The sequence below is a fragment of the Mirounga leonina genome, unplaced genomic scaffold, assembly GCF_011800145.1.
Source record: "Mirounga leonina isolate KUSES-001 unplaced genomic scaffold, KU_Mleo_1.0 Mir_91, whole genome shotgun sequence".
Taxonomy (NCBI): Eukaryota; Metazoa; Chordata; class Mammalia; order Carnivora; family Phocidae; genus Mirounga; species Mirounga leonina.
The window spans coordinates 19,718,384-19,735,804 of record NW_023270839.1 but is presented as its reverse complement, the minus strand read 5'-3'; the positions used below and the strand labels follow the sequence as shown (position 1 = coordinate 19,735,804).

At 38.3% G+C, this 17,421-nt stretch overlaps 1 protein-coding gene across 1 annotated transcript in view; it reads left to right on the top strand.

Moving 5' to 3' along the window:
• Window positions 1–17,421, top strand: part of TTBK2 (tau tubulin kinase 2) — a 150,869-nt gene that overhangs the window by 15,597 nt on the left and 117,851 nt on the right. The gene's annotated exons all lie outside the window — the stretch shown is intronic.

Sequence of the window (17,421 nt, the reverse complement as noted above, 5' to 3'; positions counted from 1 at the left end):
TTTGTATCCTTATTTAACATAATTTAGTTTTACTTATTTTTGAACTTTATATAAAAGGATTTATATTGTATATATATAAAAGGATTTATATTGTATATATTATATTTATATAAAATAATTTATATTATATACTTTATATAAAGGATTTTTGTCTTGCTTGATTTTTTTTCAATGTTGTTTAATTTGTTCCTGTAGTTCAGTGTTGCAGTAGTTTCTTCATTTCATTTCAGTACAGTTCTTGTGGTAGGTAGAAAATAGTCCCTGAAAGATATTCATGCCCTAATCCCCTGCAGACTGTGAATGTGTGACCTTATATGGTGGAAGGGACTTCGCAGGTGTGATTAAATTAAGGCTTTTGAGGTGGGAAGATTATCCCTGATTATCCAGGTTGGTTCAGTATAATCACAAGGGACCTTATAAGAGGGAAGCATATATGAAGAGCTGTGATGATGGAAGCAAAGGTCAAAGAGAGATTTGAAGATGCTACACTACTAGCTCAGAACATGGAGGATGGGGCCATGAGCCAAAGCATCCAGGCAGCTTCTAGAAGTTGGAAAAGGGATTCTCCCCCATAGCCTCCAGAAGGAGCATAGCCTTGCTGACACCTTGATTTTATCCCCATTAGAATCCTGGACTTCGGATCTCTAGAACTATAAGATTATAAATTTGTGTTGTTTTGCCACTAAATTTGTAGTAATTTGCTAGAATAGCAGTAAGAAACTAATACTTTTTTTTTTTTTTACTCTATGAATATACTACACTTTATCCATTCTTCTCTTGCTGGACATTTGGGTTGTTTTTAGTTTTGGTTTTATGGATGGTGTGGCTACGAACATATTTGTGTATATTTCCTGGTGCACATGAGAGAAGAGTGTTTTTAGGATATATACCTGGGAGAAGAGTTGTTGGGTCATGGGGTATGCATATTTGCAGCTTTATAATATAGAACTATTTTCCAAAGTACATTCCTACCAGCAGTGTATGAGAGTAAGTTTTTATTTTTAAATAATTTCTTCTTTGATAGTCACTGTGATAATGCTTCCTTCCTTTATGTGGGCGGGTTCTCAAAATTTGCTTCAAGACCCATTTAGGAACTAATTTATACTGTTGCCAATCTAGAAATAGTAGGTGTCATTGATTTATTTTTATTCCCTTTTTGATCAACTAATTTTTCTATTAACTTTAAAAGCAAAAATTGTAACAATGCAAATGCTGTGATTTAATTTGTAATCATAGTTGTAGAGTAATAATTTTCTCTTGCTGATAAAAACGTTTTTATTTGAATTTTTTAAGTAGTAGTTGTATGATACGTTTAAATTCAGGGCCTCCATGCAAACATAATTTCTTTTCATCAGCATTCAAGCAGTATACAGGGTCTGTTTTGGACAGTAGTATGTCTGTGGATATGACGATTTCTCCTTCTTTTGGTTAAGAAGCATACGAAATGGTTTACTAAGTAGTGACAACCATTTATTGAGCATACTTATTGTGCCAGGCAGTATGATAAATAAGCACTTTACATATATCATATATTATCACTTTTAATCCTTAGATAGCCGCCATTGTTATCTCTTTTTTATGGATGAGGAAATTGAGGCCCAAAAAAGTTAAGTAATAGGCCTTAGATTACACAGCCAGGACTTGAATCTAGGTAGTCTGGTCTTAATGTTTATTTTGTGAGAAGTCCCTGGAGTTAGAAGACAATAAACACAAGGCAGTATTATGTTAATTTCTCTTACAGGGAGTTCTCTTCATTAGGTGTGGTTTGGTTTGGCTTATGTTTATGGAATTCTTATACAATTTTTTTATCCATTTGCCATTTTGCCTCTTATCATTCTTATTTTCATTTTCCCTTTATTTCTCCTTTTCCTCTCATCTTTCTGTTGTATTTGTGTATGTGAATCTATATGACCTTTAAATTATAGCTTGATGTCTCATTTTCAGCTCATCAACTTCATCAACTATCTATTGATTAACTGCAAAGTTTATATTTTTTTGATTATGGCAGAGGGTATGTGATTATAATATGGTCTTCATCTTCAAGGGATTTATAATCTAGGGGATTGTCAGTGTTACTAATTTGTTGCCTACTTGCTTCTCAATCTTTTCTATCTAGCAAATGTTTCCAATGATTTTTTACCACATGTTTTTTGGCAAGTTGAATCTCCCATTTAGTATGTTTTGTCCATATTTTTATTATCTTTGGGTCTTTTTTTTTTTTTTAAAGATTTTATTTATTTATCTGACAGAGAGAGAGACAGGAGAGAGGGAACACAAGTAGGGGGAGTGGGAGAGGGAGAAGCAGGCTTCCCGCTGAGCGGGGATCCCGATGTGGGGCTCGATCCTAGGACCTTGGGATCATGACCTGAGCCGAAGGCAGCCGCTTAACCGACTGAGCCACCCAGGCACCCTCTTCTTTGGGTCTGTTTTGACAACATCTCCACATTTAGCATCATTGTCTGAATTTTAGTATGCTATTTACTCCCTATTTTAGGTCATTAAGGATATCGTCAAGGAGGAATTTAATTTTTTTCTTGCTGTACCTAGTTTTCTTGCGTCAAGATTGATAAACTTATGTTACTGAAAAAATGAATTTCAATTATTTGACAGCATTGATACTGCAGCCAAATTCCATTAATTTTTTTAGATATAATCGGTGATGTGGAATCAAAAAGAACTTGTGGTTCATGTACAACTTTGAGAAACTATTGCCCCATGCCATTGAAGTCTGGTGCAATTAGTTACGTATTGCTGCATAACAAATTACCCAAAATTTAGTGTTTTAGAATAACAACATTTATTATCTCACAGTGTCTGTAAGTCAAGATTTTGGTTTTTGACTCAGCTAGGTACTCTGTTTTAGGGTCAATCACAGGCTGCAATCAGGGTAGCCTGTAGTTGTCACATGGCTCAATTGGGGAAGGATCTGTTTCCAAGCTTAGTCCAGTGGTTGGTATGATTCAATTCATTGTGAGTGGTTGGACCAAGGACCTCAGTTCTCTGCTAACTGTTGGTACCTATTGTAAGTGGAACCATATAATTCTGCTAGCAGGACCTGCCCTCAGTTCTTTGCCATGTGGGCCTTTCCTGGGGGTAACATGGCAGCTTGCTGCATCAGAGTAAACAAGTGGGAAGAGCCAAAGAGAGAGAATGTCAGCAAGGTAGACGTCACAGTCTTTTATAATACATCTGGGAAATGACCTCCTATCACTTTTGCTGTATTCTATTCATTAGAGGCAAGTCACTAGATTCACCTACACACGATGGGGGGGCGGTGATCAAAAGCATCAGATGGGGCATCATTGGGAGCCATTTTAGAAGCAGTGTAGTATACCTTGGTAGCTTATAGGATTCTGGGCTTTTTCCCTAGGGTTCATTTCCTAATTGGAACAGGTGTATTCTTAGATTTATTTCAGTGTTCTGTGAAGGACTCCACAAAGGTACCACTTTGTTCCTGGCGGTTTAGCGTGGGACAGTGAAAATTACTTGGCTTTTGTAGTTATATCTGAGGGGTACCTAGTGGTCATTTAAAAAAAAATTTTTTTTTTTAAAGATTTATTTATTTATTTGAGAGAGTGAGAATGAGAGAGAGAGAGTACATGAGAGGGGGTAGGGTCAGAGGGAGAAGCAGACTCCCTGCCGAGCAGGGAGCCCGATGCGGGACTCGATCCCAGGACTCCAGGATCATGACCTGAGCCGAAGGCAGTCGCTCAACCAACTGAGCCACCCAGGCGCCCCTAAAAAAATTTTTTTATTGTGGTAAAATACATATAAGATTTACCATTTTAACCATTTATGAGTGTACAATTCAGTGGCATTAAGTACAGTAACATTGTTGTGCATGCATCGCCACCTGAACTTTTTCATCTTCCCCAAATGAAATTCTGTACCCAGTAAACAATAAATCTCTGTTATCCTGTCCTTGCAGCCCCTGACAACCACCAGAGAGAAACTACTTTTCTGTCTCTATGAATTTGCTTACTCTAAGTGCCTATTAAGAGTGGAATCATGTATTTGACCTTTTGTGACTGGCTTCTTTCACTTAGCATAATGTCTTCAAGGCTCATTCATGTTGTGGTGTGTTTGAGAATTTCCTTCCTTTTTGAGATTGAATAATATGCCATTGTATGTATGTACTACATTTTGTTTATGCATTCATCTGTCACTTGGGATGGACACTTGGGTGCTTCCACCTCTCGGCTATTGTGAATAATGCTGCTATGAACATTGGTATGCAAATATCTTTTTGACTCCTTACTTTGAATTCTTTTGGGCATATACTCAGAAGTGGAATTGCTTGATTGTATTTTAATTCTACGTTTTAGTTTTGGGGGAACCTCCAATACTGTTTTCTGTAGTGGTTGCATCATTTTACATTAACATCAGCAGTGCACAAGTTCTGGTTTCTCATCTTTGCCAGCAGTTATTTTGTGTGTGTGTGTGTGTGTGTGTGTTTATAGTTGTCATTCTAATGGGTATAAAGTGGTTAGTGGTTTGATTTGCATTTCCCTAATAATTAATGATGTTGAGCATCTTTTCATGTGCTTATTGACCATTTGCATATTTTTGTTGGAAAAATGTCTATTCAAGTTGTTTGCCTACTTATTTATTTATTTAAGTAGGCTCCATGCTCAGCGTGGAGACCAACACAGGGCTTGAACTCATGACACAGATCAAGACCTGAGGTGAGGTCAAGAGTCAGAGGCTTAACTGACTGAGCCACCAGGTGTCCCTGTTTGCCCGTTCTATTTATTTATTTATTTATTTTTAAGATTTTTACCTATTTATTTGAGAGAGTGAGAGAGAGAGAGAGAGAGCACAAGCTGGGGTAGAGGCAGAGGGAGAGGATGTGGGGCTCTATCCCAGGACCTTGGGATCATGACCTGAGCCAAAGGCAGACGCTTAACCGACTGAGCCACCCAGGCACCCCCACCTTCTGTTTGCCCATTTTAAAATCATGTTTTGTTTTGTTTTGTTTTTAAAGATTTTATTTATTTATTTGACAGAGAGATAGAGAGAGAACACAAGTAGGCAGAGGGAGAGGGAGAAGCAGGCTCCCCGCAGAACGGGGAGCCGGATGCGGAACTCGATCCCAGGACCCTGGGATCATGACCTGAGCCGAAGGCAGCCGCTTAACCAACTGAGCCACCCAGGCGCCCAAAATCATGTTGTTTGTCATTTTGTTGTTGAGTTGTAGTTCTTTATATACTCTGGATATTAACCCCTTATCAGATATGATTTGCAGATATTTTCTTCCATTCCATGTTCTTTTCATTCTGTTGATAATGTCCTTTGATGCACAAAAGTTTTTAAATTTTTATAAAGTCCAATTTATCTTTTTTTTTCCTTTTGTTTTGGTGTTATATCCAAGAAATCATTGCCAAATCCAATGTCATGAAGCTTTTTACCTCTGTAGTCTAAGAGTTTTGTAGTTTAGTTCTTACATTTAGGTCTTTGATCTATATTCAGTAAATTTTTGTATATGGTATAAATTGAGGGTCCAGGTTCATTGTTTTGCATATGAATGTCTTGCTTCCCAACACCATTTGTTATGAAGGTTGTCCTTCCCTGTGGAATGGGTTTTGGCACCCTTGTCGAAAATTATTTGACCATATATGTAAGGGTTAAAATTTTCAACTTTTAAAAATAGTGTTTTTCTTCTTATTGTAAAAATATATACTTGCTGTAGTAAATTTATAGAAGAGGAGTCTTCCCCAAGAAAATAATCCTATTATATAGAAATATAATTGTTAATATGTTAATAGTTGGTAAACATGACTCAGGTTTTTTCTATATGTAATTAACGTGCACACTTTTTTTTTTTTTTTAAGACTTTATTCAAGGGCGCCTGGGTGGCTCAGATGGTTGGGCATCTGCCTTCAGCTCGGGTCATGATCCCGGGGTCCTCGGATCAAGTCCCGCATCTGGCTCCCTGTTCCTCGGGGATCCTGCTTCTCCCTGCTCAGCAGGGAGCCTGCTTCTCCCTCTGCCTCTGCCTCTCTCTCTGTCTCTCATGAATAAATAAAATCTTTTTTTAAAAAAAGACTTTATTCAAGAGGGAGGGAGAGAGAAGAGAGCACAAGGGAAGGAGCAAAGGGAGAGGGACAAGCATACTCTGCGCTGAGCATGGAGCCCGACACGGGGCTTGATTTCAGGACCCTAAGAGCATGATCTGAGCTGAACCCAAGAGCCAGATGCTTAACTGACTGAGCCACCCAGGCACCCCAGTGTGCACACTTTTTTTAAAATACAAATGGGATCATACATATATGCTGTTTTATAATTCTTTCACTTAAAACATAAAAAACAACTTTTCATGTTTAAATGTCTTACAAGTTGCTTTTTAAATTTATTTTTTACTTTTTATATTTTTAGAGAGAGAGAGCATGCAAGCGAAGGTGGGCAGGGAGAGGGAGAGAGAGAATCTTAAGCAGGCTCCACGCCCAGCACGGAGCCCAACGTGAGGCTCTATCTGACAACCCTGAGATCATGACCTGAGCCAAAATCAAGAGTCGGATGCTTAACTGACTGAGCCACCCAGGCTCCCCTTAAATTTATTTTTTATTTTTAATCAATTTATGCATATGAAGTTGAATGATTCTCTACACTTCATTACAGAAAAGAACAGTTTTCTGTCCTCCCCACCCTGCCCTGTTTCCAACTCTGCAGATGTACTCAATTTGAACTTTTTCCTGATTCTTCCAGTATTTAGCTCCATATCTCCAACTAATATGCTGTATTGCTGCTGATTAATTTTTAATTTTTAAAGTCATAATTTGTTGGCTTTCTACTATAGAAGATGGGGATTTAGTTTTTTTACTACTTATCTTATTAGTTAGGTGCTATTTTTCCAGTAATGTTATATCTTAATTTTGGTTATGGCAGTATTCAGACTTTAAGTTATCTTGACTCTGTAAATGCTTTGACATGTAGGTGAAATTTACTATCGATATAGAGATAAAGGTGGTGAGAATCTTTTCTTTCCTATATTGTTTTTAGTTTTTCCTGGAGCTAATAATTTTTTTCATTTGTTTGTGTGTTTGGTTGGTTAGTTTCCTAATCACTAATTCAATCCCAAACTTTCCACCAGTTGTACAGGTCTCCTCTTAATGTATTTCTGTTCATGTAGGTATTCTTTCAATAGCATCATCTTTGAGAAGTCTTTCCTAGAGCCACTCGTGTCCTACAGGCTAGGGACTGTGACTTACTCATTTAGTATTTCAACAGTTTTTGTCAGAGTCCTCATCAAATGTTTATTGAAAGAATGATTGGGGGGCGCCTGGGTGCCTCAGTCAGTTAAGCATCTGCCTTGGGCTCAGGTCATGATCCCAGGGTCCTAGGATCAAGCCCCATGTTGGGCTCCCTGCTCAGCGGGAGTCTGCTTCTCCCTGTCCCTCTGCCTGCTGCTCTCCCTGCTTGTGTGCACGCACACTCTCTCTCTCTGTGTCAAATAAATAAATAAAATCTTTTTTTAAAAAAAATAATGATAAAAGTTCAGATTGTAGAATTTAAAAAAAAAAGTTTACTCATTCAGGCAAGGTAAATAAAAGCAAAAACCAATGATTAGGACTACATCAAAACAAAAATTCTCTGAATAGCAAAAGAAACAATCAACAAAACTAAAAGACAATCTACTGAATAGGAGAAAGTATTTGCAAATGACCTATCTGATAAAGGATTTAGTATCCAAAATATATAAAGAACTGATATAATACAACACCCAAAAAACAACCCAATTAAAAAATGGGCAGAAGACATGAGTAGACATTTCTCCAAAGAAAACATACTGATGGCCAACAGACACTTGAAAAATTGCTCAACATCACTTATCATCAGGGAAATGCAAATTAAAACTACAATGAGATACCACCTTACACCTGTCAGAATGGCTAAAATCAAAAACATAAGAAACAACAAGTGTTGGTAAGGATGTGGAAAAAAAGGAACGCTGTTGCACTGTTGGTGGGAAAACAAACTGGTGCAGCCACTGTGGAAGACAATATGGAGGTTCTTCAAAAAATTAAAAATAGAACTGTGATCCAGTAATTGCACAATTGGGTATTTACCCCCCAAATACAAAAATACTAGTTCAGAGAGATACATGTACCCATATAGTCATTGCAGCATTATTTACAATAGCCAAACTATGGAAACAGTCCAAGCATCCATCAATAGGTGAATGGGTAAAGAAGATACGGTGTGTATATATATATCCACACACACGCACATACACACACACATATATATGCAATGGAATATTACTTGGCCTTAAAAAAAGAATGAAATCTTGCCATTTGCAATGATGTGGATGGAACTAGAGAGTATTATGCTAAGTGAAATAAGTCAGAGAAAGACAAATACCGTATGATATAACTCATATGTGGAATTTAAGAAACAAAACAAATGAGCAAAGGGAAAAAAAAAGAGACAAACCAAGGAACAGGCTCTTAACTATAGAGAACAAACTGATGTTTACCAGAGGGGAGGTGGGTGGAGGGATAGGTGATGGGGATTAAAGAGTACACTTATCATGATGAAAACAAAACAAAACTACAAAATGGTATATTAGAAAACATCATAAAACAAATAAAAATGAAACTCTAAAAAAATTTACTCATTCAAATAACTTTGTGTACCATAAATCAAGATTTTTAATGGGGAAAAATACAGATCTCTGTAACATAATTTAGCTGTTCTCAAACTTTTTGGTCTCAGGACCTCTTACTATTCTTAAAATTCATTGAGGACCATAAAGAGTTTTTGTTTTTTTTTTAGCATGGATTTATATGTGATGATACTTACTGTATTGAGATTAAAACGTATTTTAAATTTACTTATTTTAAAATAATAGAACTATTACATGTTAACATGTAATAGGTGTCAAATAGTTTCCAAAACAGAAAAGCAAATTGCTGAAATGAGTGGCATTGTTTTATGTTTTTTCATGTCTCTTTAATGTCTGGCGTGATAGAAGACAGCTGGATTCTCATACTTCTGTGTTCATTCTCTTGCAATATGTTGCTTTGGTTGAAGCATCTGAAGAAAATATGGCCTTTACAGAGACACAGTTGGGAAAGGGAGGAATATTTTATTAGCCTTTTTAGATTGGGATTTTCTTTTTATAAATTAGAAATTTTTTTATTTAAAAAATAATACATGATAAATGACTTTTGGGTTCCACAGTTCTATGAGTTATAGTACGTGTGTAGATTCATGTAACCCTCACCATAATCATAATAATCATAATAGTTCATAATAGTATTCATACTAGCTCCAACACGTCTTGTGAACTCCTTCATACTATTCGTTTATAGTCATACTCTCACCCCGCCTGTAACCCTTGGCAACCACTGCTCTATTCTCTGTCACTATAGTTTTGTCTTTCTGAGAATGTCATATACGTGTAATTCTACCATATGTAATTTTTGGAGACTGGTGACTGATGTCAAACAACTCTTCAGTTATTTATTTGCAACCAGTATATCCTCTTTGGTGAAACATCTGTCTTTTTCCTAGTCTTAAATTGGTTCTTTTGTTTTCTTACTGTTGAATTTTAAATGTTCTCTATATGTTCAGACACAAGCCCTTGGTTGTGATTTGCAAACATTTTCTCCCATTCTGTAGTTTGTCTTTTCATTTTCTTAATAGTGTCTTTCACAGAGTAAAAGTTTTTAATTTTGGTGAAGTTCAGTTTATCAGTTTTTTCTTCTTCTGTGAATTGTGCTTTAGTATTCTGTCCTAAACTCTTTGCACAAAGATTGGCTCACAAGTTTATTTCTAAAACTTTTATATTTTACATTTAGATCTGTGATACATTCTGAGGTAAATTCTGTATAAGGTGTGAGGTTTAGATTGAGGTTAAGTGTTTTACATCTGGATATACAATTGTTCCAACACTATTTGTTAGAAATTCTGTCTTTTCTCTGTTGAATGGCTTTTGTGTCTTTGTCAAATATCAGCTGGAATAGGCAAATCCATAGACACAGTAAGTAGATTAGTGATTGCCAGGGGCTGAGGGAAGGAGGGAATAGAGAGTGACAGCTAATAGTGGGGGTTTCTTCTGGAGCTGGTGAAAATGCTCTAAATTAGATAGTGGCGATGATTATACAACCTTGTGAATATTCTACAGATCACTGAGTTGTATATTTTAAAATGATGGATTTTATGGTATGTGAATTATATCTAAATTTTTTAAAAGTTAAAAATTTAATTGGCCGGGGCACCTGCGTACCTCAGCCGGTTAAGTGTCTGACTCTTGATTTCAGCTCAGGTCATGATGTCAGGGTCGTAGATCAAGCCCTGCATTGGGCTCTGTGTTCAGCGGGAGTCTGCTTGGGGTTCTCTCTCTCTCTTTCCCTCTGCTCCTCCCTGCGTGTGCTCTCTTTCTCTCAAATAAATAAATAAGTCTTAAAAGAAATTTAATTGACCATATTTGTGTGGGTTTATTTCCGGACTCTTTATTCTATTTCATTTATCTCTATATATGTCCATTCCTTGCCAGTAACATACTGGCTTGATTACTGTAAACCTATATCGTTAAGTCCTAAAATCATGCAGTGTGATTCCTCTAACTTTATTATTACTTTTCAAAAATGTTTTGGGTATTTTAGGTCCTTTGCCTATCCACATAAATTTACAATCAGCTTGTCTATATAGGGCCTTTTGCTTGGATTTCAACTGAAATTTTGTTAAATCTGTTCATCAGTTCAAGGAACTTTTTTAAAGATGCCCTTTATCAGGTTAAGAAAATTACTTTCTAGGGGCACCTGGGTGGTTTAGTTGGTTTGAGCGTTGCACTCTTGGTTTTGGCTCAGGTCATGATCTCGGGGTTATGAGATCCAGCCCTGAGTTGGCTCCTTGTTCAGCAGGGAGTCTGCTTGAGATTTCTCCCTCTCTCCCTCTACCTACTCCCCCACCCCCTGCACATGCACTCTTTCTCTCTCTCAAATAAATAAATCTTAAAAAAAAGAAAATTCCCTTCTATTCCTAGTTTACTGAGAATTTATATCATGAATGACTGTTGAGTTTTGTCAAAAGCTTCTCACATCAAATGATAGATTGTGTGGTTTCTTTTTTAGACTATGAATCTGATGGATATATGAATTGATTTTTGAATATTGAACCAGTTTTGTTCACTCAGGATAAATCACATGGTGGTTAGAGTGTCTTCTTTTTATGTATTGCTGGATTTAATTTGCTAATATTTTGTTGAGAATTTTTGTATCTGTGTTCATGAGAAAGATTGCTCTGTTATTTGTATTGTTTTTGTTTTTATTTTTTGTTTTTATTTTATTGTTTTTATTTATTTTATTTTATTTTTATTTTTATAAAATTTCCACACCAGGCATTACATTTTTTCCCCCTAGTTTTATGACTGGTTTTGATGATGGGGTAATGCTGGCCTCATAAATGATTTGGCAAATGTTTCCTTTCCTTCTTTTTCTGGAAGAGATTTATAAATTTGTTTTATTTTTTCTTTAAATGTTTGAATGTGGTAGGAGTGCCTGGGTGGCTCAATCAGTTACGTGTCGACTCTTCATTTCGGCTCAGGCATGGTCTCACAGTTGTGAGATTGAGCCCTGAGTTGGGCTCCAAGCTGGGTGTGAAGCCTACTCAAGATTCTCTTTCTCCCTCTCCCTGTGCGCCGCCCCCAAATGTTTGAATATGGTAGAATTTGTCATTGGGGGGAAAAAAATCTCTGGGCCCAGAGATTCTTTTTTGGGACGGTTTTAAATTATGGATTCAATTTTTTTAGTAGGACTATTCAGGCTCTTCCGTTTATCTTGGGTGAATTGTTGTGTTTATGGTTTTTGATGAGTTGCTCCGTTGTTGTCTGGTTTATGTGTATAGTGTTCTTCATATGTCCTTCATTATACTTTTTTTTCCAATTTTATTTTGTTATGTTAATCACCATACATTACATCATTAGTTTTTGATGTAGTATTCCATGATTCATTGTTTGCTCCATTCATTATACTTTTAATGTTTGTGAAGTCTATAGTGATAATTCCTGTTTCATTCCTAATATTGATAATTTGTGTATTCTCTCTTGGCAGTTTTTCTTTCTTTTTTTTTTTTCATTTTTTTATTCTTATGTTAATCCCCATACATTACAACATTAGTTTTAGATGAAGTGTTCCATGATTCATTGTTTGTGCACAACACCCAGTGCTCCATGCAGAATGTGCCCTCCTCAATACCCACCACCAGGCTAACCCATCCTCCCACCCCCCTCCCCTCTAGAACCCTGTTTGTTTTTCAGAGTCCATCGTCTCTCATGGTTCGTCTACCCCTCCGATTTCCCCCGCTTCATTCTTCCCCTCCCGCTACCTTCTTCTTCTTCTTCTTTTTTTTTTCCTTAACATATATTGCATTATTTGTTTCAGAGGTACAGATCTGAGATTCAACAATCTTGCACAATTCACAGCGCTTACCAGAGCACATACCTCCCCAGTGTCTATCACCCAGTCACCCCATCCCTCCCACCCCAACTCCCACTCCAACAACACTCAGTTTGTTTCCTGCGATTAAGAATTCCTCATATCAGTGAGATCATATGATACATGTCTTTATCTTTTTGACTTATTTCACTCAACATAATACCCTCCAGTTCCATCCACGTCGTTGCAAATGGCGAGATCTCATTCCTTTTGATGGCTGCATAATATTCCATTGTATATATATATACCACATCTTCTTTATCCATTCATCTGTCGATGGACATCTTGGCTCTTTCCACAGTTTGGCTATTGTGGACATTGCTGCTATAAACATCGGGGTGCACGTACCCCTTCGGATCCCTACTTTTGTATCTTTGGGGTAAATACCCAGTAGTGCAATTGCTGGATCATATGGTAGCTCTATTTTCAACTTTTTGAGGAACCTCCATACAGTTTTCCAGAGTGACTGCACCAGTTTGCATTCCCACCAACAGTGTAGGAGGGTTCCCCTTTCTCTGCATCCCCACCAACATCTGTCGTTTCCTGACTTGTTAATTTTAGCCATTCTGACTGGTGTGAGGTGGTATCTCATGGAGGTTTTGATTTGGATTTCCCTGATGCCAAGCGATATTGAGCACTTTTTCATGTGTCTGTTGGCCATTTGGATGTCTTCTTTGGAAAAATGTCTGTTCATGTCTTCTGCCCATTTCTTGATTGGATTCTTTGTTCTTTGGGTGTTGAGTTTGATGAGTTCTTTATAGATTTTGGATACTAGCCCTTTATCTGATATGTCATTTGCAAATATCTTCTCCCATTCTGTTGGTTGTCTTTTGGTTTTGTTAACTGTTTCCTTTGCTTTGCAAAAGCTTTTTATCTTGATGAAGTCCCAATAGTTCATTTTTGCCCTTGCTTCCCTTGCCTTTGGCGATGTTTCTAGGAAGAAGTTGCTTCAGCTGAGGTCAAAGAGGTTGTTGCCTGTGTTCTCCTTTAGGATTTTGATGGACTCCTGTCTCACATTGAGGTCTTCAACCATTTGGAGTCTATTTTTGTGTGTGGTGTAAGGAAGTGGTCCAGTTTCATTCTTCTGCATGTGTCTATCCAATTTTCCCAACACCATTTGTTGAGGAGACTGTCTTTGTTCCATTGGACATTCTTTCCTGCTTTGTCAAAGATTAGTTGACCATAGAGTTGAGGGTCCATTTCTGGGCTCTCTATTCTGTTCCATTGATCTATGTGTCTGTTTTTGTGCCAGTACCATGCTGTCTTGATGATGACAGCTTTGTAATAGAGCTTGAAGTCCGGAATTGTGATGCCACCGGCTTTGCTTTTCTTTTTCAATATTCCTCTGGCTATGCGGGGTCTTTTCTGGTTTCATACAAATTTTAGGATTATTTGTTCCATTTCTTTGAAAAAAGTGGGTGGTATTTTGATGGGGATTGCATTGAATGTGTAGATTGCTCTAGGTAGCATTGACATCTTCACAATATTTGTTCTTCCAATCCATGAGCATGGAACGTTTTTCCATTTCTTTGTGTCTTCCTCAATTTCTTTCATGAGTATTTTATAGTTTTCTGAGTACAGATCCTTTGTCTCTTTGGTTAGATTTATTCCTAGGTATCTTATGGTTTTGGGTGCAATTGTAAATGGGATCGACTCCTTAATTTCTCTTTCTTCTGTCTTGTTGTTGGTGTATAGGAATGCCACTGACTTCTGTGCATTGATTTTATATCCTGCCACTTTACTGAATTCCTGTATGAGTTCTAGCAGTTTTGGGGTGGAGTCTTTTGGGTTTTCCACATAAAGTATCATATCATGGCAGTTTTTCTTTTTTTAAAATATTTTTATTTATTTGTGTGAGAGAGAGAGAACACAGGCAGGGAGAGCAACAGGCAGAGGGAGAGGGAGAAGCAGGCTCCCAGCCGAGCAGGGACCCTGATGCAGGGCTCAATCCCAGAACTCTGGGATCATGACCTGAGCCACCCAGGTCTGAATGGTTTTTTTTAATTTTTTAAAAAAATTATTTATTGAGAGAGAGAGAACATGAGCCAGGGCAGAGGCAGAGGGAGAAGCAGGCTCTCCAGTGAGCTGGGAGCCTGATGTGGGGCTCCATCCCAGGACCCTGAGATCATGACCTGAGCCGAAGGCAGATGCTTAACGACTGAGCCACCCAGGTGCCCCTATAGTTAAGTCTTTTATGGTTTGCCTCCCTCTGGTTGTATCTAATTTTTCCTTCTCTTCCCCTATGTTCATATCTTTGTCTCCTAAATTTCACATGAGTGAAATCATATGATATTGTCTTTCTCTGATTGACTTATTTTGCTTAGCATAATACAGTCTGGTTCTATCCATGTTGTTACAAATGGCATGATTTCATTCTTCTTGATGGCTGAGTAATATTCCATTGTGTATATATACCACATCTTCTTTATCCATTCATCAGTCGATGGACATTTGGGCTCTTTCCATGCTTGGGCTATTGTTGATAGTGCTGCTATAAATATTGGGGTGCGGGCGCCTGGGTGGCTCAGTCGTTAAGCATCTGCCTTCGGCTCAGGTCATGATCCCAGGGTCCTGGGATCGAGTCCCACATCGGGCTCCCTGCTCGGCAGGAAGCCTGCTTCTCCCTCTCCCACTCCCCCTGCTTGTGTTCCTGCTCTCACTGTCTCTCTCTCTGTCAAATAAATAAATAAAATCTTTAAAAATAAATAAATAATAAATAAATAAATAAATAAATAAATATTGGGGTGCATGTGCCCCTTCAAATCAGTACTTTTGTATCCTTTAGATAAATACCTACTAGTGCAATTGCTGGGTCATAGGGCAGTTCTATTTTTAGCTTTCTGAGGAACCTCCATACTGTTCTCCAGAGTGGCTGCACCAGTTTGCATTCCCACCAACAGTGTAAGAGGGTTCCCCTTTCTCCACATCCTTGTGCATGGCCAATGATTTAATCACACATGCCTGTGTAATGAAATCTTGATATTAAAAACCCTGAACAACAAGGCTCAAGGAGCTTCCTGGTTAGTGAACATGTGTACTGAGAGGGTGGCACACCCTAACTGCACAAGGACAGAAACTCCTGTGGTTGGAACCCTTACCGACCTGCCCAGTATACCTCTTCATCTGACTGTTCATTTGTATCTTTTTTTTTTTTTAGATTTTATTTATTTATTTGTCAGAGAGAGACAGAGCACAAGCAGGGAGAGAGGCAGGCAGAGGGAGAAGCAGGCTCCCCGCTGAGCAAGGAGCCCGATGTGGGACTCGATCCCAGGACCCTGGGATTATGACCTGAGCCGAAGGCAGACGCTTAACCGACTGAGCCACCCAGGCGTCCCCATTTGTATCTTTTATAATAAAATGGTAATCCTAGATATAACACTTTCATTAGTTCTGTAAGTTCTTCTAGCAAATTATTAAACCTGTGAGAAGCTCCACATTTGTAGCCAGCCAGGCAAAGCATGTGTGGCTTTGGGACACCCAGGACTTATGGCTATACTCTGAAATTTGTGCAATCTTGTGGGACTAAGTCCCTTAACCTGTAGGGTCTTCACTGATTCTGAGTAGTTAGTGTCAGAATTGAACTGAATTGTAGGATACCCCATTGGTGTCAGAGACCTGAAACAGAGCAACCCATCAACCAAATGAAATTAACACTTAAAGACACTCAACCCGGGGCACCTGGGTGGCTCAGTTGGTTGAGCAGCTGACTCCTGGTTTCAGCTCAGGTCGTCCTGGGATCTAGCCCCGTGTCGGGCTCTGCACTTGGTGAGGAGTCTTCTTGTGAACTTTCTCTCACCATCTCCCTCTGCCCCTCGCCCAGCTTGCTCTCTCTCTAAAATCAATCAATCAGTCTTTATTTTTTTTATTATGTTCAGTTAGCCACTGTATAGTACATTATTAGTTTTCGATGTGGTATTCAGTGGTTCATTAGTTGCATATAACACCCAGTGCTCATCACAGCATGTGCCCTCCTTAATACCCATCACCCTGTTACCCCATCCCCACATCCCCCTCCCCTCTGAAACCCTCTGTTTCCTGGGGTCCATAGTCTCTTATGGTTCGTCTTCCCCTCTGATTTCCCCCCCTTCAGATTTCCCTCCCTTCCCCTATGGTCCTCTGTGCTTATTGCCTATGTTCCACATATGAGTGAAACCGTATGATAATTGTCTTTTCTGCTTGACTTACTTCACTTAGCATAATCCCCTCCACTTCCATCCATGTCGATGTAAATGGTGGGTATTCATCCTTTCTGATGGCTGAATAATATTCCATTGTATATATGTACCATATCTTCTTTATCCATTCATCTGTTGAAGGGCATCTCGGCTCCTTCCATAGTTTGGCTATCATGGACGTTGCTGCTATGAACATTGGGGTGCATGTGCCCCTTCTTTTTACTACGTCTGTATCTCTGGGGTAAATACCTAGTAGCAATTGCTGGGTCTTAGGGTAGCTCTATTTTTAATGTCTTGAGGAACCTCTATACTGCTTTCCAGAGTGGCTGCACCAGTTTTCATTCCCACCAACAGTGTAAGAGGGTTCCCCTTTCTCCACATCCTCACCAACACTTGTTTCCTGTCTTGTTAATTTTTGCCATTCTAACTGGTGTAAGGTGGTATCTCATTATAGTTTTGATTTGTATTTCCCTGATGGAGTCTGATTTCTTTTAATAGGAAATGATATTTAAAGTCCACAATCTGAAGGCAGGGGTATTCATTGCTACTGGGTTATCATTGCTATTAGGCCTTTTTAGGCCATTCCTCATGCCAAATCTCTTATCATAATTTCTTGATTGTCTGATACTTGTTACATGGTTCCTAGGGGCATTTCCTGGGAATACTGTTCTTTGAGTTCTGTTTTTCATAACCATTTGTTTCCTTTAGCCATGAAAGTTAGTTTGGCTATATAGAACATCCTTGGCTTACATTTTATTTCCTTGGGTATTTAAATATATAATTTCATTGTCTGCTGGTGTAAACTG